This window comes from Cynocephalus volans, chromosome 6 (assembly GCF_027409185.1).
Source record: "Cynocephalus volans isolate mCynVol1 chromosome 6, mCynVol1.pri, whole genome shotgun sequence".
NCBI lineage: Eukaryota > Metazoa > Chordata > Mammalia > Dermoptera > Cynocephalidae > Cynocephalus > Cynocephalus volans.
In genome coordinates this window covers 69,063,476-69,086,952 of record NC_084465.1, presented here as the reverse complement: position 1 = coordinate 69,086,952, position 23,477 = coordinate 69,063,476, and positions in this window count along the sequence as shown.

Here is a 23,477-nt window from a genome sequence, read left to right as displayed (position 1 = left end):
TCATGAAGAAGCAGAAAATTTGAACAGACCAATAATAATAAAGGAGATTGAAGCTGTTATCAGAAGGCTCCCAACAAAGAAAAGCCCAGGAGCAGATGGATTCACAGCAGAATTTTACCAAACATTCAAAGAGGAATTGACACCGATTCTTGACAAACTATTCCAAAAGTTTGAAACAGATTCAAATCTCCCAAACTCATTCTATGAAGCAAACATCATCCTGATACCAAAACCAGGTAAAGATATAACCAAAAAAGAAAACTACAGGCCGATATCCTTGATGAATATAGATGCAAAAATCCTCACTAAAATACTAGCAAACAGAATACAGCAACACATACGTAAAATTATTCATCACGATCAAGTGGAATTCATCCCAGGGATGCAAGGTTGGTTCAACATATGCAAATCAATAAATGTAATACACCATATTAATAAACTCAAACACAAGGACCATATGATCATCTCTATAGATGCTGAAAAAGCATTTGATAAAATTCAGCACTCATTCATGACAAAGACCCTCTATAAGTTAGGTATAGATGGAAAGTATCTCAACATAATTAAAGCCATATATGCCAAACCCACTGCCAATATCATCCTGAATGGGGAAAAGCTGAAAGCTTTTCCTTTAAGAACAGGAACTAGACAAGGATGCCCACTCTCACCACTCCTATTTAACATAGTGTTGGAAGTACTACCCACAGCAATCAGAGAAGAGAAGGAAATAAAGGGCATCCAGATTGGAGAAGAAGAAGTCAAACTGTCCCTGTTTGCAGATGACATCATCCTATATATCGAACAGCCTAAAGTCTTTACGTAAAAACTCTTGGATGTGATAAATGATTTCAGCACAGTAGCATGATACAAAATCAGCACACAAAAATCAGTAGCATTTCTTTTCTCCAATAGTGAACATGCAGAAAGAGAAATCAAGAAAGCCTGCCCATTTACAATAGCCACCAAAAAAATAAAGTACTTAGGAATTGAGTTAACCAAGGAGGTGAAAAATCTCTATAATGAGAACTACAAACCACTGCTGAGAGAAATTAGAGAGGATACAAGAAGATGGAAAGATATCCCATGCTCTTGGATTGGAAGAATCAACATAGTGAAAATGTCCATACTACCCAAAGTGATATACAAATTCAATGCAATCCCCATCAAAATTCCAATGACATTTTTCTCAGAAATGGAAAGAACCATTCAGACATTTATATGGAATAATAAAAGACCACGCATAGCCAAACCAATGCTAAGCAAAAAAAAATAAAGCTGAAAATAAAATTTAAAAATTTAAAAAATAAATAAATAAATAAAGCTGGAGGCATAACACTACCTGGCTTTAAACTATACTACAAAGCTATAATAACCAAAATAGTATGGTACTGGCATAAAAACAGACACACTGATCAATGGAATAGAATAGAGAATCCAGAAATCAACCCACACACTTACTGCCATCTGATCTTTGACAAAGGCACCAAGCCTATTCACTGGAGAAGGGACTGCCTCTTCAGCAAATGGTGCTGGGATAACTGGATATCCATATGCAGGAGAATGAAACTAGACCCATACCTCTCACCATATACTAAAATCAACTCAAAATGGATTAAGGATTTAAATATACACCCTGAAACAATAAAACTTCTTAAAGAAAACATAGGAGAAACACTTCAGGAAATGGGACTGGACACCGACTTCATGAATACGACCCCAAAAGCACGGGCAACCAAGGGAAAAATAAACAAATGGGATTATATCAAACTAAAAAGCTTCTGCACAGCAAAAGAAACAATTAACAGTTAAAAGACAACCAACAGAGTGGGAGAAAATATTTGCAAAATATACATCTGACTAAGGATTAATATCCAGAATATACAAGGAACTCAAACAACTTTACAAGAAAAAAACAAGCAACCCAATTAAAAAATGGGCAAAAGTGCTAAGTAGGCATTTCTCTAAGGAAGATATACAAATGGCCAACAGACATATGAAAAAATGCTCAACATCACTCAGCATCCGGGAAATGCAAATCAAAACCACACTGAGATACCATCTAACCCCAGTTAGGATGGCTAAAATCCAAAAAACTCTGAACAATAAATGCTGGCGAGGCTGCGGAGAAAAAGGAACTCTCATACATTCTTGGTGGGACTGCAAAATGGTGCAGCCTCTATGGAAAATGGTATGGAGGTTCCTCAAACAATTGCAGATAGATCTACCATACGACCCAGCTATCCCACTGTTGGGAATATACCCAGAGGAATGGAAATCATCAAGTCGAAGGTATACCTGTTCCCCAGTGTTCATTGCAGCACTCTTTACAATAGCCAAGAGTTGGAACCAGCCCAAATGTCCATCATCAGATGAGTGGATATGGAAAATGTGGTATATCTATACAATGGAATACTACTCAGCTATAAAAACGAATGAAATGCTGCCATTTGCAACAACATGGATGGACCTTGAGAGAATTATATTAAGTGAAATGAGTCAGGCACAGAAAGAGAAATAGCACATGTTCTCACTTATTGGTGGGGGAAACAAAGAAATTTATGATACACATGAGAATAGTAATTACTTTTGCGGGGAGAGAAAAACTAGTGATTCATAGAGAGCATGAAGGCAGCATCTGAAATGATGGGTAAGGTTCTATTTCTTGATCTGCGTGGTAGTTTTACAATGGTGTTTACTTTGTGATGATTTATTCAGCTCTGCCCTTATCATTTGTGCAATTCTCCTTGTGTATATTTCTAAAGAACGAAAAGAAAAAAATGATAAAATTGTTAACAGTTGTAATTCTGGGTGGTGAGAACATGTGTGTTTCCCATGTTATTCTTTGTCCTTTTAATATCTTTTAAACATGTCAAGTGATAAATTAAATCTATATGTTTTTCCAGATAGACAACTTTAAGAAAAGGTAATTTTTAAAATTACCTTTGTAGAGATAAAAATTTTAATAGCCCAAATTCCTTAGAAGAAATAGAGATATTTTCCGAAATCTCTCACAAAAAAAGCATCAATCCGAGATGATTTCTCAAGAAAATTCCACCAAATTTTACAGATCAAACAGTCCCACTATCACCTAAACTATTACTAAGCATAGAAAAAGAAATATACTTTCACCTTTTAAATAAAGTAAGTATAATGTTGATAACTAAACTTCTTTTTGCATGTTGTCTACTTTTTTTTAGTCTGTCTTAGTCCATTTTGTGCTGCTATATCAGAATGCCACAGACTGGGTAATTCATAATGAACAAAAAGTTATTAGCTTATGATTCTGGAGACTGAGAAGTCCATGATCAAGGGGCAAGTATATGGCAGAGGTCCTTTTGCTACATCATCCCATGGCAGTGAGGTCAAGAGAGAGAAAGCAAAAAGGGGCCCAAACCTATCCTTTTATGAGGAACCTACTCTTGTGATAATGGTATTAATCCATTCATGAAGGCAGGGCCCTCATGACCTAGTCACTTCTAATGAGGGCGCACCTCCCAACACTGTTGCATCAGGGATTATGTTTTCAACACATGTTTTTTGGAGGACATATTCTAACTATAGCTAGTCCTTACATCTTAATCGTGGTAATTTTCAATTTCCTGTTTGATAACTCTAACATCTTTCTCATAGCTAAATCTGGTTCTAATGAATGCTTGTCACTTTAAACTACTTTTTCTTGCCTTTTGTCAAGACATAATTTTTTGAAAGCCAAACGTGTTACATTGGGTCATAGGAACTGGAATAAACTGGCCTTTAGTGTAAGGATTTATGATCATCTGGCTAGAAGTTGGACTGTGTTTAATGTTTGCTATAGCTATAGGTGCTGGAGGCTTCAAATTTCTCTACTGTCCTTGTTTTTGTGTGCCCTCTTGACTCTAGGCTTCCCAAAGTACTCCTCCTCGGAAAGTCTGTGTCATGCAGCTCCTAAGTGCTCTAATCTACTGTTACTATACCTAAACCCTGTCGGTAGGATGGTAAGGTGTAGGGAGTTCTTACAATTAAATCTCAGTCTTTCAGTGGCTCTGTGTTGCAAAGCTGTGACTTTCATAAGTGTTTCTCTGATGATACAGCTTTTCCCCCGACCCCTACTTCCTTCCCTGGCCACAGTGTACCCACTCTATTTCCTTAAAGCTCTGACCCCCTTAAGTGAGACAGGAAGGCTGGAGGAGGCTAGAGTGGGAGAAATACTTTTTTTCCAGATGTGATAAGGCTCTAGAAAATTATTTTTTCAGAATTTGATGAGATGGTGAATGATCTGAGTATATTTCACAATGACTACAGTTCCCTTCCCCTTGCTATACTCAGCCTCTAGCAGTTAGTCAAAATTACCATGTAAATGTTCCTACTAGTTTATGACTTTAGTGGCTTCTGCTCCAGGTAAGAAGATCTCAGCTGAGACCCTCTAGTTACTCTTGTCTCTCTAGAGTTTGGAATGATAGCTTGCCCTGTGGTCTCCGTTCTAGATGAGTCCAAAACAATCACCGAGTTCCAGTGCGCCCACTTTTCTCTCCAGGAAAATGGGAGTGGCAACTTCCAAACTCTTTACATTATGCAGGTGAAACCAGAAGTCTCAAAAAGTTAAGATAAAGACCTGCAAAATAAACCTAAAGAAAGCACAAGGAAAGAAATAATAAAAATAAGGGCAGAAATCAATGAACTAGATAACAAGCCTCTGATAATGAAAATCAACAAAAGAAAAGGTGGTTTGCTGGAAATCACTAGACATCTAAGACTAATCAAGAAAAGAGAGAAGGCACAAATATAATATTGGGGCTGGAAAAGGTGACATCAGTAGAGATCTTCCAGGTATTAAAAGTAAGTAAGAATATATCAACATATAAACAAGTTATGCCAATGCATATGAAAATAAAGGTGATATGGCTATAGTTCTAGAAAATAAAACTTATCAAAACTGACAATAGCTATTTAAATAGGCCTATAATGGTCAAATATTCACAATTTTTATAGTGCAAACTAAATATTAAACTAAATCACTAACATAAAACCTTTCTACAAAGAAAACTCCAAGTTCTGATAGATACATAAACAAGTTCTAGTTTTAAAAAGTTGGTAAGAAATAATTCAGTATCTCATAAGCTTTTCCAGCAAAGTGCAACTATGGGAAGAAGAATGCATGTTGGGTATTGGGCAGCCAGCAGGGTGGACAGAAATGAACATTTGCCAGTGATCTTTGGCTGCCCAGCAAATAAATCCCATTTATATTGTTAAAAACAAAACAAAACACTACAGCACATGAGTCTTTGCAAGAAGCAGAGATTTTATGCTACTATGAAAACTAAAGATCATAAGGCGTTTTCTTCCTTACCTGGGGTTTTGGATGTCAAAGAAGAAACGCAAAGACACAGAGAAAGTTAGAGACAATTTATGGTAGTGGAGTCAGTATGGTGCTGGATCCTAACAGACTATTCCCGTGGCGAGACAATGGATACCTTTTGCTGTTTCCCAGATTCACTGGAACCCTGCCCATTATCTGAGCCAAGGTCTTTAACTTTCCTGTCAAATCTGTAAGCCACATAATAGCACTGTAATGAGTTCCTTTTCGGTTAGTTCAGCCAGAGTTCTGAGGTGCAATTGTCATGCATTTCCTCAGTACCTTGAGGTGATATTGCTGAGACCATGCTAGCTCCTTTCATAGCCCATTGATGAGGCATTAAGTACCTTCTAGAAACTCTCATTGGTTTGTGTTAGTTTCTGCCATTCCCAGAATAAGGTTCTGGTCTTTAGAGAAGACTCATCCTTTCCCTGCTTGAAGCCTTCACTCTTTTCGATTACACTGAATCTTTCCTCTGGGCTCTTTTCCATACTTCCACTGTCACTTGGAGTGACTGTCTTCAGGATGCCAGTCTTTCCCACCCCACATGACAAGCACTCCCTCAGTTGAGGTTTGAACCTGGTAATGTAATGAAGCATCTACATTGTTGTTTCTCAGACCTGACCGATCATTAACTCAAAAATTATGGTTTTTGTCCATTGCTGTCTATTCAGGCCCGATTTAGTGAGGGACTAACGTTGATTTATACTATGAAGAGTACTGTCATTTATATAAATCTTAAAATTTAACCACCGTATCCTTCTTGACATCTAAGAATTTAAATTTATGAGTAAGGTAGCAAATCTAACTGTCAGACTGAATCAACCTACTAATTCTATGCGTTCCTTCACTTAAGGGGATGCCTGTTGTAATACACTTCAAGCCTTCCAAGTTGGCATTTATGTGAAATATTATTAGGGTTGAGAAAATTTACTATCCTACACAAGTGGCTTCCCCCCAGGTTTCTGCCCACTTCTCTCTCTCTATAGGATCCAGAGGCCTTTGATGCTCTAAGGTCAGAAATGCTTCCTGGCCCTGGGTTCACCCCCTGTTGAGACACAGTATGTTCCCCATGTGTCACAAAGTTGCAGCAGCACCAGCACTTACAAGTTCAGTTTCAACCTGCCTCCTTCAGCAGTCTATAATACTCTAGCTCCTTTAAAGTCCTACTGAGGACCTCAGCACTTCTGAACATATCCCTTTACGTCCCTTTTTGTTGTTGAAAGGTGGCTGGGCTTGGAAATACACTGAGTCACTCTTTACGACTGGAAAAGTTCTATCAGGCGTGACACCTCTCTTCTCATTATTCTCTGTATTCATGAGTATCTGACAACAAGCACTTATAAAACCATTGATCCTAACCTGGAAGTCTATGATGTTCTGAATTTAAAGCACAATTTACTGGTTAAATTTTTGTTCAGCCCATGATATATACCAAATCCTAATTTCTCCAGAGTTCATGTATACCATGATGATTAACTATATGTAAGGATTCCAAGACATAAATGTTCTGGCTTTAATTAAGAATTTTAAAATATGGTCTCTTAAGTCATTTATCTCAGAATAATTTATTTTTTATTTTTAATTGACAAATAATAATTGTACATATCTATGCGGAACAAAGTGATGCTATGATGTGTGTGTACTTTGTGGAATGAATAAATCAGGCTAATTAATATATCCATCACCTCACATACTTATCGTTTCATTGTGGTGAACACATATAAAATTTCCTCTTTTAGGAATTTTGAAATACACAATACACTATTATTAACTATATTCATCATGCTGTGTAATAGATCACTAGAATTTATTCTTCTTGTCTAAGTGAAACTTTGTGCCCTTTGACTATCATCTCCTCTTTCCCCAACCACTACCACCCCACCATCCTCTGGGAACCAACATTCTACTCTCTGCTTCTATGAGTTTGATTTTTTTGGATTCCCCATATAAGTGAGATCATATGGTATTTGTCTCTCTGTGCCTGGCTTATTTCACTTACTGTAATGTCCTCCAGGTTCATCCATGTTGTTGCAAATGACAGAATTTCCTTCCTTTTTTTAAAGGATGAATAGTATCTCATTGTGTATATATATATCACATTTTCTTTACTTTTTCATCCAGTTGTAGGTACTTAGGTAGATTTTATGACTTGGCTATTATAAGTAATGCTGCAATAAACATGAGAGTGCAGACTTCTCTTTGACATACTGTTTTCAATTCTTTTGAATACATAATCAGGATGATTTTTCTAAAACATATTCCCTAACATATTGCCCCATTCTATAAATTCATATACCTTTTCTCCTAGATTATAGGCTTATCTTTAATGATTTTCTGTATTTGGGGGGCCCTGAGGAATTATCAACTACAAAGCCACCTAAAGTAGTGTCTAAACCTCCTCCCCAGCTTACCAGCTTCCATCTCACCTTCTATGTGTCTGTGAGGACTAGTACACACAGCATGTTCTGAAATCATGACTAGCAACCAGAAGAGGCTAACAACCAATAACACCTGCTGTAGCCTGGGTTTCCCAGAAAGCAGAATGTAAGAAAAGAACTCGTGTCAATACCTTGCTGGAGACAGTGACCCAGGGAATAAAATGAGAGACAATGGTGAGGAAACAGGGAAAGCCAGAAAAATAATGCACCGTTGAGTTGTCTACCCATATGTGTGATTGGTTGCTTAATCCCATGGGATTACCTAAAACATTAAATTTATTTTTATTTGATTAAATTAAATATTGAATTCCTAGAGAATATGTTCTCTGACCACAATGATATTAAATTAAAAGTCAATAACAAAAAAACTGAAAACAAATGACCTTTAATGGGCAAATGGCTAAACAAACTGTGGTACACCCATACCATGGAATACTACTTTGCAGTAAAAAGAAACAAAATATTGATACACACAACAAGTTGGCTGAATCTCTGAATAATTATGCTGAGTGGGGAAAAAAATCCCAAATGTTACATGCGATAGGATTCCATTTATGTAATGTTCTTGAAATGACAAAATTATAGAAATGGAGAACAGAGTACTAACTGCCAGGGAATAAGAATTCTGGGGGGGGGGAGAGAAACAGGTGTGTTGATAAGAAAGCAACATGAGAGATCCTTGCGGTGATGACAATGTTCTATAACTTGACTGTGTCAAGGTCAGTATTTTGGTTGTGATGTTTCTACTATAGTTTTGCAAGATATTACTCAGGGGATAAAGGATACACAGTACCCCTCTGTATTTCTTACAACGGCATGTCAATCTACAATTATCTCAAAATAGAAAGTTCTATTTTAAAAAATGAAAGACAGCTCTCTCCACAATTCAGATGATGATGATTATTCCAGTATCATTCAAGTGCCATAACCAAAGTATAATCCACAATCTTATTATTGAAATGCCACTGCATGCCAGAGGTTATCACCATACTGCGTTACTCCGGGAATGGGTCCTTCTTGCCATCTGGCTTATGAGTGAACCAGTTTCAGAATTCCATCCTGAGGGTCTACTTTCAAGGGCCACTGTGAATACTATAAACTAATTCCCCAATACGCAGAGTCTGAGACGAAGCTTAAATGCCAATACTTTATTGGAGAGTGTAATCCAGGAAGCAAGAGTAAAAGAGATAGTGAAAGCAAAGAAGGTAAGGGTGGAGAGTTAATACAAAGATGGGTTATCAAGCTGGCCACCGCTATGGTTGACTGGTTGTGTGTAGTCAGAATTCTAAAGATGTCCCCCATGATACCCATCCCCTGGTTATTCAACCAAACACTCATTAGATACTACTTTGAAAGGACTTTGCAGATGTAATTATGGTTATTAATCAGCTGATCTTAAAATAATAAGATTATCTTGGATTATCCAGGTGAGCCCAATCTAATAACATGCACCCTTAAAAGCAGAGAACTTTCCCTGGCTGGAGACAGGAGAGGTCAGAGAGATGTAGCCAAAGGGGAAATCAGAGAGATTGCACGTGTGAGAGGGGCTCAACATGCTGCTACTGTCTCTGGGATGTGGGAGCCATATGCCAGGACTGGAGAGAGGCCCTGATGAGCTAAGAGCATCCTCCAGCTGACAGCCATCAAAGAAATGGGAACTTCAGTCCTATGACCATAAGGAACTGGATTCTTCCAGCAACCCAATTGAGATAGGAATTGGATTCTCCCCCAAGCATCCAGAGAAGAGTCCAAGCCAGAAGACACCTTGATTTTGGTCTTGTGAAACCCAGAGCAAAGAAACCCATCAAGCCAAACTGGACTTATGACCTACAGAACTTGAGATAACAAATTTGCATTGTTTTAAGTCACTAAGTTTCTGTCAATTTATTACAGCAGCAATAGAAAATGAATACAGCTTTCTGCCTAAAACACAACTCAGGACTGTATGCCCAGAGAAAGAAAGGAGGAAGCAGTTACCCATTGACTCCCATCCCACATTAGTGAAGGTTACCCCAGAGGGCAATAACTGCCTGTATTAGCGAGGGTTCTTCACAGAATGCTCATACATATACATATATATGTACGCATACATGTATATACACACATACATATACCCATGTATCTACATAGGTAGATAGATAGATAGTAGGCAGAGATTTATTTTAGGACATTGATGCAGGAATTGTAGAGACTAGGAAATCCGAAATCCCAGGGAAGAGTTGATGCTACAGTTTAAGTCCAAAAGCCATCTGCTGGCACAATTCCCTCTACTTTGCGAGAGGTCAGTCTTTTTCTATCAAGACCTTCAATTCATTGGATGACAGCTCCATGTTATGGAGGGTAATCTGCTTTACTCAAAGTCTACTAATTTAAATGCTAATCTCATCTAAAAAATACCTTTACAGAAACATCTAAAAATCTAGAATAATGTTTGACCAGATATAAGGGTACTGTGGCCTGGGAAAGTTAACACATATAATTAACTATCACACTGCCCTACATTTCTGAGTTATACATGTATGAGGTGCCCAGCAGTGTTTCACCCAGCTTCCCATGATAATGGCTCAATCAAGAAATCCTGGGTCAGAAAATAATTGGGTGTGAGCGGCAGGCCTGAGGCAAGGTACTGCCAGGCCACACATAGAAGAAGCTGGTCAGAGTGCGAGGTTCCTCTCCTGCTCATTCCATAAAAAGGAAGACCGAGGAGCAGAGATTCTTTTTCTGGATCCCAGACCTATGATGCAGCTAGTCTGACTCTAACTAGCACAAAGGCACCATGTGTGCTAGCAGCAGTCCCACTGAGGTGGCAGAGTGGAAGTCAGTGGGGTCAAGAAGGCATGAGTTTGACATTCATGAAGGGTCATCAAGATAGATACCAGAGTAAGTAAGGTTGATGGTGGGACATGGCAGAGTAGAACATAAGTCAAACAGTGACATCTCAGAGGCCCTAGAGTGGAATAGAAAATAGTGATAATGGTATGAAGGTGGTGTCCTTAATGACAGTGGCTACAGGGTGCCTGGGGTGCATTTTCCAGCAGCATCCATATCTTTTTATTGAGAGCTGTGAAGCTGGGCAGATTTCTGTGAGCCCTCTGAGGTATTTTATTTCATGTTCTACTTTTAATCTCAGAGTGCTTCCTTTCTGAGAGGTTGTCTCTTCCCTGATACAACCTAGAACATCTATGTCCAGACCCATGGGCTGGGTCCTGAGATCTGGAAATCCCCAGCCTATAAGGAACAATATCTCTGGAAGGAAGATCATCCCCTCTAGTGTGGTGGTGGGAGGCACTCCATGGCTTACCCTCCCCAGCCTCACCCCCCTCTGAAGAATCACTGGGCACCAACCTGCACATATTGCTAATCCCATCTGTTATTTACTATCTTGGATCCCCACTTAGATCACGTGAATCACCACCCAAGATCACTTGGTGATCTTGGGCCAATCGTCAGACTTTTTCTTGCTTTTGCTTCTTTATCTATAAAATAGTGATAATAAAAACATATTTTATAGGGCTGTGGTTTAGATTAAATAGGTTAATATCAGTAAAGTATTGAAAACAGTGCCAGACCCAGAGTAATTATTTACTATAATAATAATAATTATTATTAAATGGCAAAAGATTAAAACAACCTAAAATATACAGAACTGATTAAACAAATTATAACAGTCATAAAGTGGAATACTATGCAGTTTAAAAATAAAGAAGACATAAGATATATTACTATGGAGAAATTGCAGAATAGCTTGTATAATATCTGTGAAAACAATATGGCAAAGTAATATATACTTGTATTTGCTTGCATATGCATAAAATTACTCAGGGAAGAGACAGAAGAAACTAATAATAGGGCTGGCCAGTTAGCTCGCTTGGGAGAGTGTGGTGTTGATAATACCAATGTCAAGAGTTCATATTTCTGTACTAACCAGCCATCAAAAAAAAGCAGCAAATAATGCAGTTTTTCTACGCAGGGCATAAAAACTTGACATATGGTGACAGTGGGTGAAGAGAGATTTTTCAAGTATATTTTTATAGTTTTTTATTTAAGAAACATATAAATGTATTATCCATTCAAAAATACAGGAGATATCTTACAAAAAAATATAAAAGAAAAATTATAACTAATTCATTGGAGCTGGAAAACTCTATATCTATATGTGAGAATCATGACCCCGAAATCTAGGTTGCATAAAGTGGATGATCAGGCTTCTTTCCTCTTGGAGAATTTCTGATCAATTGCAGTCCTGAGAGGAGTGTGAAAGTGCTTAAAAGACCTATCTTATGGCAAGGGTGGCACCTGCAGGACAGAGTGAGAATTTGTTGGTTGATTTGTCTCTGCTGAGTAGAACAGTACTGTAGTTGGGACATAGCTTGGAGTGGGTGAAAATTGGAGTTGCTAGACAGAAACACTGCATAAGCACTGATGGAAATACTGCAAACAAAGGAATAATTCATTCAGGGTGTCCAGCAAAAGCTTCCCAATTACTAGTTGTGTCTTTCAGCAAAGACATTTAACAGCCCCTGAGAAGTGAGTCCTTCAGGTGTGAAATATGGGCCACGAGGCCCATTTTTCAGTTGTATGGATTTGAAATGAAGTAAGTTCAATAACTAGTAGCTATCAGTTTTGTTAATGGCCACTGTCTGCTGCAGTCTTTTTATTTTAACCAGAATCCCAGCTTGCTGCAAATCAGCTCTTTTTTTCCACCACCTTCCAGATGATATCCAGTCACAGTAAGCACATGATTTTTGAGGCTGTACTACAGAGTCCTGCAGAAGGGTCACCTGAGCAGTGATCAGGATTGCTTCCAGGGCTCTTCCTCTTTGAAGCACTCAGCTTCTGAGCCTCCTGCATCCTTGCTCAGAAAAACCACATGGACATAGAGCTTCGATGACCCACTGTCCATCACCATATCTGCCTGCGGTAACCTGAGAGTAATGGCTGCTGTTTTGCTTCTGCTTTCTAAATCTTATACCAGTTCCCTTATGGCCAACCCTCACTTGGATGGAAAAAGAAAGTACAACCCAGCATTTCATTCTACCCATCCTCTTTAAATAAATATGTGTTCACAGTCTTTATTGAAATGGAAGCACACTGTGAATACTGTTTTGTCACTTTCACAAAGTCTTTCTAGGTTAGTCAGTATATATTGCACACTAGACAGAAGGATCACCTTTTACGTTTTTGCATCTCCTCAAGGCATCATTTTCAAACCACTAGTGTCATTCTTTAGTAGTTTATGAAATTATTTACTGTGTCAAAAGCACCATTAAAAAGGACAGAATAGGCTAGGATAGGATAAGAAAGATGAAACTGTCATCTCCCTCTGAAAGGATAACTATTGCTTTGTGAAATGTTTGTTTTAGTTAAATGCGTGTGTGCTGCGGACACAGCCTGAAATATTTATCTTACAGAGGGGAACAGTGGTTAAAAAAACATTGACTTTGAATGCTTATTTCTCCCTTCTTTCTTCCACCCAATCCCCCCTTCCCCATTTTTGATCTGATTGTTTATTTTGACAGATTACCTGAATATGGAAAAGAACAGAATAATATCCGCTGCTAACAGTTTTTGAAATAGAGGTTTACATCTTTTGTAAAAAAAAAAAAAAAAAAAAAAAAAGATAAAATAGTTATAGATAGTGTCTTATCTATCACCAGACCAAAGTGGCTAGTGAGCATTAGAGGAAGTTTTTTCTTTAGTAACCTGAAAGAGAAAAGAGCAAATATGGTCAGCAAATCATATGATGTAGCCTCAAAAGTGCAAAAAAATTGCTCTGGAAAATGCTGAATTAGATAAGAGATTGATAAATTCAGTTTCTGAATTTCCACAACCAACCATGAAACACGCTGAATTGTTTGGTAATGGAGACCTCTAGAGAGCTCTTGTTAGAATTGCAGCAAAAACCTCTTTCTTTCCTCCTTCCCTCCCTCCCTTCCTTTCTTCCTCCTTCCTTCCTTCTTTCTCTCTCCCTCTTTCTTTCCTTTCTTCCTTCTTGTTTTCTTCTTTCTTTCCTTCTTTTCTAGATAACTTTAGTTGACATCACAGACTTTTGGAACAGTAAAGCAACTTAAGGGATCATTTAATTCTGTATACGTAGATCCTCCCAAGACTTAATAGTCACCTCTTATATTCCAAGCAATTTTATAAATAATTTCTAATTTAATTTTAACAATAATCTTGTGAAGTAGATATTATTTAACACTTTGTGTATGCATGTTTGTTTGCGTGTGTGTGCGAAGAAATGAAGAGTCAGAAAAAAAAAAAAAAAAAGTGGTGTGTCTAAAACAGCAGAAAGTGAGAAAGTGGCAGAGCCAAATCAGGACTTCAGTTTTTCCAGGCCAGTGGGTTTTTATTTATTTATTTATTTATTTTTTAAATTTTATTTTGTCGATATACACTGTAGCTGATTATTCCTCCCCATCACCAAAACCTCCCTCCCTTCTCCCTCCCCCCCTCCCCCCAACAATGTCCTTTCTGTTTGCTTGTCGTATCAACTTCAAATAATTGTGGTTGTTATACCCCCCCCCAGTTTTTGTGTGTGTGTGTGTGTGTGTGTGTGTGAATTTATATATTAATTTTTAGCTCCCACCAATAAGTGAGAACATGTGGTATTTCTCTTTCTGTGCCTGACTTGTTTCACTTAATATAATTCTCTCAAGGTCCATCCATGTTGTTGCAAACGGCAGTATTTCATTCGTTTTTATAGCTGAGTAGTATTCCATTGTGTAGATGTACCACATTTTCTGTATCCACTCATCTGATGATGGGCATTTGGGCTGGTTCCAACTCTTGGCTATTGTAAAGAGTGCTGCGATGAACATTGGGGAACAGGTATACCTTCGACTTGATGATTTCCATTCCTCTGGGTATATTCCCAACAGTGGGATAGCTGGGTCGTATGGTAGATCTATCTGCAATTGTTTGAGGAACCTCCATACCATTTTCCATAGAGGCTGCACCATTTTGCAGTCCCACCAACAATGTATGAGAGTTCCTTTTTCTCCGCAGCCTCGCCAGCATTTATCGTTCAGAGTTTTTTGGATTTTAGCCATCCTAACTGGGGTTAGATGGTATCTCAATGGGTTTTGATTTGCATTTCCCGGATGCTGAGTGATGTTGAGCATTTTTTCATATGTCTGTTGGCCATTTGTATATCTTCCTTAGAGAAATGCCTACTTAGCTCTTTTGCCCATTTTTTAATTGGGTTGCTTGTTTTTTTCTTGTAAAGTTGTTTGAGTTCCTTATATATTCTGGATATTAATCCTTAGTCAGATGTATATTTTGCAAATATTTTCTCCCACTCTGTTGGTTGTCTTTTAACTCTGTTAATTGTTTCTTTTGCTGTGCAGAAGCTTTTTAGTTTGATATAATCCCATTTGTTTATTTTTCCTTTGGTTGCCCGTGCTTTTGGGGTCATATTCATGAAGTCTGTGCCCAGTCGTATTTCCTGAAGTGTTTCTCCTATGTTTTCTTTAAGAAGTTTTATTGTTTCAGGGTGTATATTTAAATCCTTAATCCATTTTGAGTTGATTTTAGTATACAGTGAGAGGTATGGATCTAGTTTCATTCTCCTGCATATGGATATCCAGTTCTCCCAGCACCATTTGCTGAAGAGGCAGTCCCTTCCCCAGTGAATAGGCTTGGTGCCTTTGTCAAAGATCAGATGGCAGTAAGTGTGTGGGTTGATTTCTGGATTCTCTATTCTATTCCATTGGTCAGTGTGTCTGTTTTTATGCCAGTACCATACTATTTTGGTTATTATAGCTTTGTAGTATAGCTTAAAGTCAGGTAGTGTTATGCCTCCAGCTTTATTTATTTTGCTCAGCATTGCTTTGGCTATGTGTGGTCTTTTATTGTTCCATATAAATGTCTGAATAGTTTTTCCATTTCTGAGAAAAATGTCTTTGGAATTTTGATGGGGATTGCGTTGAATTTGTATATCACTTTGGGTAGTATGGACATTTTCACTATGTTGATTCTTCCAATCCAAGAGCATGGAATATCTTTCCATCTTCTCGTATCCTCTCTAGTTTCTCTCAGCAGTGGTTTGTAGTTCTCATGATAGAGATTTTTCACCTCCTTGGTTAACTCAATTCCTATGTATTTTATTTTTTTGGTGGCTATTGTAAATGGGCAGGCTTTCTTCATTTCTCGTTCTGCATGTTCACTATTGGAGAAAAGAAATGCTACTGATTTTTGTGTGTTGATTTTGTATCCTGCTACTGTGCTGAAATCATTTATCAATTCCAACAGTTTTTCTGTAGAGTCTTTAGGCTGTTCGATATATAGGATGATGTCATCTGCAAACAGGGACAGTTTGACTTCATCTTTTCCAATCTGGATGCCCTTTATTTCCTTCTCTTCTCTGATTGCTCTGGCTAGTACTTCCAACACTATGTTGAATAGGAGTGGTGAGAGTGGGCATCCTTGTCTAGTTCCTGTTCTTAAAGGAAAAGCTTTCAGCTTTTCCCCATTCAGGATGATATTGGCAGTGGGTTTGGCATATATGGCTTTAATTATGTTGAGATACTTTCCCTCTATACCTAACTTATAGAGGGTCTTTGTCATGAATGAGTGCTGAACTTTATCAAATGCTTTTTCAGCATCTATAGAGATGATCATATGGTCCTTGTGTTTGAGTTTATTAATATGGTGTATCACATTTATTGATTTGCATATGTTGAACCAACCTTGCATCCCTGGGATGAATCCCACTTGATCGTGAAGAATAATTTTTCGTATGTGTTGCTGTATTCTGTTTGCTAGTAATTTAGTGAGGATTCTTGCATCTATATTCACCAAGGATATCGGCCTGTAGTTTTCTCTTTTGGTTATATCTTTACCTGGTTTTGGTATCAGGATGATGTTTGCTTCATAGAATGAGTTTGGGAGATTTGCGTCCGTTTCAATCTTTTGGAATAGTTTGTAAAGAATCGGTGTCAATTCCTCTTTGAATGTTTGGTAAAATTCTGCTGTGAATCCATCTGGTCCTGGGCTTTTCTTTGTTGGAAGCCTTCTGATAACAGCTTCAATCACCTTTATTGTTATTGGTCTGTTCAAATTTTCTACGTCTTCACGGTTCAGTTTTGGGAGCTTGTGTGTGTCCAGAAATTTATCCATTTCCTCCAGATTTTCAAATTTGTTGGCGTATAGTTGTTTATAGTAGTCTCGAATGATTCCTTGTATTTCAGATGAATCAGTTGTAATATCGCCTTTTTCATTTCTAATTTTTGTTATTTGAGTCTTCTCTCTTCTTTTTTTTCTTAGCCATGCTAATGGTTTGTCAATTTTATTTATCTTTTCAAAAACCAACTTTTTGATTCGTTGATCTTTTGAATTGTTTTTTGGTTTTCAATTTCATTCAGTTCTGCTCTGATCTTAATGATTTCTTTCCGTCTGCTAACTTTAGGTTTGGATTGTTCTTGTTTTTCTAGTTCTTTAAGGTGAAGTGTTAGGTTTTTCACTTGCCATCTTTCTATTCTTCTGAAGTGAGCATTTAATGCAATAAATTTTCCCCTCAATACTGCTTTTGCAGTATCCCACAGGTTTTGGTATGATGTATCATTGTTTTCATTAGTTTCAATAAATTTTTTGATTTCCTGCTTGATTTCTTCTTGGACCCATATGTCATTAAGTAGAATGCTGTTTAATTTCCATGTGTTTGTATAGTTTCCAGAGTTTCGTTTGTTATTAATTTCTAGTTTTAATCCATTGTGGTCTGAGAAGATACATGGGATAATTCCAATTTTTTGAATTTATTGAGACTTGATTTGTGACCTAATATGTGATCTCTCCTGGAGAATGATCCATCTGCTGATGAGAAGAATGAATATTCTGAGGTTGTTGGGTGGAATGTTCTGTAGATATCTGCCAATTCCAATTGGTCTAGAGTCTTGTTTAGATCTTGTGTTTCTCTACTGATTCTTTGCCTAGATGATCTGTCTAATATTGACAGTGGGGTGTTCAGGTCCCCTGCTATTATGGTATTAGTGTCTATTTCCTTCTTTAGGTCTAATAGAGTTTGTTTTATAAATCTGGCTGCTCCAACATTGGGTGTGTACATATTTATGATTTTTATGTCTTCTTGATGGATCAGTCCTTTTATCATTAAGTAGTGTCCCTCATTGTCTCTTTTTATGGTTTTTAGTTTAAAGTCTATTTTGTCAGATATAAGAATAGCTACTCCAGCTGGTTTTTCTTTTCTGTTTGCATGGTAAATCTTTTTCTATCCTTTCACTCTTAGTCTGTGTGAATCTTTATGGGTGAGGTGGGTCTCTTGTAGGCAGCATATAGTTGGGTCCTGCTTTTTGATCCAGTCAGCCAGTCTGTGTCTTTTAATTGGGGAATTTAAGCCTTTTACATTAAGAGTTCTTATTGAAAAGTGTTGATTTATTCCTAGCATTTTATTGGTTGTTTGGTTGTCTTAGGTGTCTTTTGTTCCTTGCTTTCTGATTTACTGTTTGGTTTCTTTGTTTGTTGGTTCCTTAGGTTGTAGATAGTGTTTTTGTTTGCTTGTTTTCTCTTCATGAATGCCATTTTTATTGTACTAGCGGGTTTAGATTTTTCTTGGGTTTTTATGGCAGTGGTAGTTATTTTTCAGCAACCAAACCCAGTACTCCCTTGAGGATTTCTTGTAAGGGTGGTCGTGTGGTAGTGAACTCCCACAGTTTTTGTTTGTCTGAGAAATATACTATTTGCCCCTCATTTCGAAAGGATAGCCTTGCAGGGTAGAGTATTCTTGGCTGGCAATTTTTGTCTTTTAGTATTTTGAAAATATCATCCCATTCCTTTCTAGCTTTTAGGGTTTGTGATGAAAAGTCTGATGTTAACCTGATTGGGGCTCCCTTATAGGTGATTTGACGCTTCTCTCTTGCAGCTTTTAAGATTCTCTCTTTGTCTCTGAGTTTTGCCATTTTGACTATGACATGTCTTGGAGAAGGCCTTTTTGGGTTGAATACGTTTGGAGATCGTTGAGCTTCCTGAATCTGAAGATCTGTGATTTTTCCTATACCTGGGAAGTTTTCTACCACTATTTTATTGAATATGTTTTCAATGGAATCTCCATTTTCCTCCCCTTCTGGAATACCCATGACTCGGATATTTGAGCGCTTGAGGTTGTCTGATATCTCTCTCAGATTTTCTTCCATGTCCTTGATTCTTTTTTCTTTCCTTTTGTCTGCTTGTGTTATTTCAAACAGCCCATCTTCAAGTTCAGAGGTTCTCTCTTCAACTTCAACAAGCCTGCTGGTTAAACTCTCCGTTGTGTTTTTTATTTCGCTGAAGAACTTCTTCAGTTCAGCAAGTTCTGCTACATTTTTTTTCAGGACATTGATTTCCTTGTACATTTCCTCTTTCAGATCCTGTATACTTTTCCTCAGTTCATCGTGATGTCTAGCTGAGTTTTCTGGTATCTCATTCAGTTTCCTTAGAATTATCACTCGAAATTCCTTGTCAGTTATTTCAAGGGCTCTTTGTTCTATAGGATCTAGAGTTTGAGATTTATTAACTTTTGGTGGTGTACTTTCTTGATTTTTTGTATTTCTGGTATCTTTTTTTTGGTGTTTATTCATTGTGGCAGGGGGTTTCACAGACCACCGGTTTGAGACTAATGACTAACTAGGATGTTGCTGTGGTTGCCAATTTGGTATGGCTCCCTCTGTGACTGCTCAGTTGGCCTCTAGTGCCTTGTGTGTGTGGTTGCCTCGGGTCTTGGGCTTCTCCGGGGAGCCACCTTTCTGGTCAGCTTGGACTCTGCTGGGCTGGTGGGTCACGTACCACAGAGTGTGTGATCTCTGTTGAGCTTTCACTTCCTGTGCAGGACTTCTCCCCATTCCGTGTGCTCTGGCCCAGGCTGTTCGATCGTGCAGTGGCGACCCCACGGGGTGTGTGGTTTCTGTCGAGTCTCCGCCTCCCTGGCCGCACTTCTCCCCCCTCTGTGCGCAGTGTGCTGGGCTGGGGCGTGTCTTCTGCACCCCTCGTCTGTCAGCTGGGCCTTCAAGACCCTGTTCGGCACCGCCTCGCCCAGGAAGTCTACCAGGTTTCTGCTAGGCACAGATGACCGGTCTCTCTGGGTGCCTTTGTAGCACCAGTGGTTGTTCTAATGCGAGTATACTACAATATCAAAACAATACAAGTTTTAGGTGAAGAGGGCTTAATGATTATTTATTCTATTTCCTTCATTCCTAAATGGGAAAAATGAGACACAGAGAGGAGAGTGAATTGTGCCAGGTCACAGAGCAGAACCCAGATTGGCATTCCTGTCTCTTGGTTTTCAATCTCCACCTCTTTCAATCATACTGCATGAGATTAAATACATCCTAATTAACAATAATGTGAAAGGACTCATTTCTAGCAATACAGCAGAATAGTAGAAAATAGAAAAAAAAAAGGGGGGGAAATTACTTCTTAGCAAAAAAAGCTAAAAATCCTAGATGAAATAATTAATAACAATTTTTTTTAAGTTCAGGAGTGTTAATTTCCTAAATTTTCAAGTTGAAATTTTTTAAGTTAAGGCAGAAAAGTATCAACAATTTTCAGATAAGAAAAAGTAGGGAAAAGGGTAATCAAGAAAGTGAGGAATTTCAGAGGCTATAAACTCTTCTAAGGGTGTCTGCAGAATTATGGTGACCTAGTGCTTTCTATCTCTAGAAAGCATCAAAGGACATCAGAGCAAGAAGCAAACCTTCAGGCCTCAACAAGAAGGAAAGTCATATAGTGTAGATGCCACCGCATAAAATTGGGACTCCAAAGGTGTAAAAACCTCAGGTGGAAAGGTGAATTAAATCAAAGTCACTCTAGAGATGGGAACAGTAAAGAAAAGATTGCTCTTCTCAAACAGGAGGTTGGGTTGGGAGAGGGTGAATACCTTTCACGGGAATTACGTGTGTGAACTTTTTTTAAAGTCAAGTTTATTCATCCACAATTTCTGTGGAGTAAAATTTACTTTTTTGTGTGTTTGTTTCTATGAATTTCTTACAAATGCCTACATTCATGTAACCACGATTTTAATCAAGATGTAGAACAGTTTCATCACCCCCAAAACTTCCCTCGTGCCACTTTGTAATCAGACCTTCTTCCCATCCCCAGCCTCCGCAACCACAGACTTATCTGTCTTTTCCAGAATCTCATGTAAATAAAATCATATAGTATTGTAGTCTTCTCAGTCAGGCTTCTTTCCCTTAGCATAATGCCTGTGAGATACACACATGCTGTTATGTGTATCAGAAGTTTGTTTCTTTTTATTGCTGAGTAATATCCCATTGTATGGGTATAACATGATTTGATTATCCAGTCACAAACTGAAGGTGTATTGAAATTTTTTTAAACCTCATATTTTCCCGATGCTCCAACATCCCCACAAACAGGTGTGAGTGTTCTTCCCAGGTGACCAGGTGCAACAGTGTGATAAGGCTGGTCCCTGCCACAAGCTTCCTTTCTTGCTCTCCCCTGACTGTGACCTAGTAACAACCAAACACACCAATGAAATCCTCTCATGCCTTTTGCTTGTGTACTCGCCCAGGACCCTCCATGAAGACACTCGCCCACAGGTCCTCTCTGCCTTCGTCTCTTTCTCAGTTCCTCACCTGATTAAGAGCTCCTCACCTATGCCCCCCCGCATGGTGCGTGGTGCCTCCTGTCTCCATGGCCTGTGAGTATAATAAATCTTTTAATCTCATACACCTCTCCATCTGTAATTTTTGTAGCTGTGTTGGAGTGATACTTAAAGACCCCACAAGGGGGACTTACTCTCCAACCCCCGTTTGTCACCTCTCCCCCAGGGAAAGGGAGATGCAAAGGATTAGTTAAAGCCCATTTCTTCTGAGCAGTGAGAAGCCCTAAAGGGGTTAATTTTCTAGGAACCCTCAAGAGAGAGGCATTCCTCCTTGGAAAACAACAACAAACTAGGGTTCTCTCTGAGTATTTATTCTCCAGGCCAGAAAGTTACAGAAAAGGAATATAGGTGGTTACAAAAAGAACAGTAAGATAATTGTCATGGCAACAATCATTAGGTTTAGCTGCACTGAGGACATCTGCCCTTAGAGCCAGCAATGTTGCTGTGTTACAATTCTTTATCTATAGCAGAGACTTTAGCCTGGGGAAAGTTTCCTGTCTTTTGCAAGCTTAACATTTCTATGCGTAATTTTAAAAAGTTAGGCTATACCTGAAACTACAGGGCCTTGGAAGCTAGGCCCTCTGAAACACACTCGCTTTATAAATGTTAGTATACTCCACACCCATTTACAACACAGATATTTGAGTTGCTTGCAGTTTTTGATGATTACAAATAAAGTTGTTATACATATTCACAAATAGGTTTTGTGTGAGCTTAGGAGTAGCTTTTCTCACTCAGCATCATTGGGTTGTATGATAAGTATATTTAACTTTATAACAAACTACCTAAAATGTTCTCTAAAGCGTCTGTGCCCTTTTGCATTCCCACCAGCAATGATGAGAACTTAAGCCACTTCCTTGTCAGGACTTGGTACTGTCAGCTTTTCAAATTCTAGCCATTATAATACATATGTAGTGTTAATGACAAAGATGTTGAAGATCTTTTCATGTACTTTTCACCCATCCATATGTCTTCAGTGAGGTGTCTGCTCAAGTCTTTCAATCATTTTTGATTGTGAAAGCTTACTTATTCTTGAGTTTTGAGAGTTGTAATTGTATGGACTTTTTAAATCAACCTTTTTATTTTGAGATAATTCTATATTCACGTGTAATTACAAAAAAATAATACAGATCCTATGTGTCCTTTACTCAGTTTTCCCCAATTGCAATATGTTGCAAAGCTATAGAACAATATAGCTACTAGGATATTGACACTGATACAATAAAAATACAGAACATTTTATATATGAACTTTTATATACACACCCACTTCCCCCTGATTGTATCCCCTTCTTGACCCCCATTAAAAGTTAATCTGTTCTTCATTTCTAACATTTTGTCATTTCAAGAATGTTATTTGAATGGAGTAACACCTTATATAAACTTTTACATTTGGCTTTTTTCAGTCAGCATAATTATCAGGAGATTCATTCAAGTTATTTTGTGTCTCAATAATTGTTACTTTTGTTTCATTTTCTCTATTGTTTTTCTGTTTTCAATCTCACTGATTTCTTCTCTATCTTTATTATTTCCTACTGTCAGCTTGCTTTGAGTTTTTCTCTTTTTTTCTAAGTTCTTGAGGTGGGAGCTTGGATTATTAAGATTTTTTCTCTTTTCTAATATATGCATTTAGTGTTACAAATTTCCCTCTCAGCACTACTTCAGCTGTGTCCTAAACATATGCTACATTTTAATTTTAATTGAGTTCATTGTATTTTTAAATTTTTCATTTAGACTTGCTTTTTGACCCATGGATTATTTAGGAGTGTGTTCTTCTTTAGTAAGTGTTGTTTCTTCCAAGTGTTTGAAGATTTTCCTGTTATCTCCATTACTGGATTCTAGTCTAATTCCATTGCAGTTAGAGAGCATAACTTGCATAATTTCAATTATTTTATATTATTGCAGTTTTTTTTTTTTTTTTTGATTACCCAGTATATGGTCTATCTTGGTATATGTTCCATGCGCATTTGAGAAGAATGACTATTTTGCTTTTGTTGGGTAGAGTTTTCCTTAAATGTCCATTAAATTCTGTTAGTTGATGGTGTTGTTGAGTTCTATATTCTGTTGATCTTCTGCCTAGTTGTATACATTGT